Source organism: Microtus ochrogaster, unplaced genomic scaffold, assembly GCF_000317375.1.
Source record: "Microtus ochrogaster isolate Prairie Vole_2 unplaced genomic scaffold, MicOch1.0 UNK292, whole genome shotgun sequence".
Classification (NCBI taxonomy): Eukaryota; Metazoa; Chordata; class Mammalia; order Rodentia; family Cricetidae; genus Microtus; species Microtus ochrogaster.
This window is the reverse complement of record NW_004949390.1, coordinates 46,893-48,934: the sequence shown is the minus strand read 5'-3', so window position 1 is coordinate 48,934 and position 2,042 is coordinate 46,893.

The window sequence follows — 2,042 nt, the reverse complement described above, 5'->3', positions numbered from 1 at the left end:
GTTGAGAATTCTCTGTTCAGTTCAGTGCCCCATTTTTTAATTGGGTTAATTAGCATTTTAAAGTCTATTTGGAGCCTCATGAACTCTCCCCAATCATATCAGCATACCTTTATTTTTCCTTCTTGAGCTAATGTTTAGGCAGTTGTGTTGATGAGACTTTATGTGTCTTTATGGATAGTTGCTTAAATTCCTAAGAGACACAATCCACAACTTCCTGGTCCTCTGGCTCTTACAATCTTTTTCTTCTCTATTTACAAAAAAATTCTTAGCATTAGTCTTGAGTGTCAGAGTTGTGTTGAAGATGTAACAATTGGAATCGGGCTCCACAGTTCTTCTTGCTTTATTTATTTATTTTTGGCTGTTTTTTTTAGCATCTGTCTTCTAATCTTTTATTTATTTATATATCTATTTAAAAAAACCAAATTATCATTTTTCATTGTACATACCAATCCAAGTTCCCACTCCCTCCCCTCCTACCATTCTCTCGACATACTCTCCCACCCAATCCCCATCAAATCCTCAGAGAGGGTAAGGCACATTGCTTTGGGGAAGTTCCATGGCCCTTTCTACTATATCTAGACTGAGCAAGGTATCCATCCAAAGAGAGTAGGTTCTGAAAATGCCAGTACCTACAGTAAGAATAAATCCTGATGCCACTGCCAGTGGCCCCTCAGTTTGTGCCAGCCATCCAACTCTCAACCATTTTCAGAGGGACTAGTTTGGTCCTATGCCTGTTCCGTCCCATTGCAGTTGGAGTTGGTGAGCACCCATTAGCTCAGGTAGACTGTTTCATTGGGTGTTCCCATCATGGTCTTAACTTCTTTGTTCATATTCTCATTCTTCCCACTCCAGTTGGACTTTGGGAGCTCAGTAAAACGCTCCATTGCAGGCAACTGCCTCTGTTTCCATCAGTTGATAGATGGAGATTCTATGGTGATATTTAAAATATTCATCAGTTTAACTACAGGACAAGTCAAGATCAGGTACCCTCTCCTCTATTGCTTAGGGTCTTAGCTGGGGTCATCCTTGTGGATTCATGGGAATTTCTCTAGAGCCAGGTTTCTTGCTAACCTTATAATGGCTCCCTCAATCAAGATATCTCTTTCCTTGCTCTCATCTCTGTTCTTCCTGCTTCTTGTTTTATCCCATTCCCTTAAGTTCTCTTCACCCCTCCTCTTCTCCCCTCCTCTTCTGTTTTCACCCACTTTTCTCCCTCCATCCCCATGCTCCCAATTTTGTCAGGTAATCTTGTCTGTTTCAACTTTCCAGGTGGATCTATATTAATTTTTCTCAGGGTTCACCTTAATACTTAGCCTTTCTAGGATCATGAACTGTAGGCTAAATATTCTTTGTTTATGGCTAGTATCCACTTATGAATGAGTAATACCATATTCATGTTTTTGGGTCTGGGTTACCTCACTCAGAATAGTGTTTTCTAATTCTATCAATTTACATGCAAAATTCCAGATTTAATTTTTTTTCCCAGTAAGTAGTACTATAATGTGTAAATGTGCCACATTTTCTTTTTCCATTCTTTGGTTGAGGGGCATCTAGGTTTTTCCAGGTTCTGGCTATTACAAATAATGCTGCTATGAACATAGTTGAACAAATGCCATTGTAGTAAGCCTGAGCATCTTTTGGGTATATGCCCAAGAGTTGTATTGCTGGATTCTGAGGTAGGTTGATTCCCAATTTTCTGAGAAACTGCCATACTAATTTCCAGAATGACTGTAAAAGTTTGCATTCCAACCAGCAATGGATGAGTGTTCCCTTTACTCTACATTTCCTCCAGCATAAGCTATCACTGGTGTTTTTGATCTTAGCCATTCTGACAGGAGTAAGATAATATCTCAGAGTTGTTTTGATGTGCATTTCCTTGATGTCTATGGATGTTGAACATTTCCTTAAGTATCTTTTGTCCATTTGAGATTTGTCTGTTGAGAATTCATTGTTTAGTTCTGTACCCAGTTATTAATTGGGTTATTTAGAATTTTGAGGTCTAAATCCTTGAGTTCTTTATATATTTTGGAGAACAGTCCTTT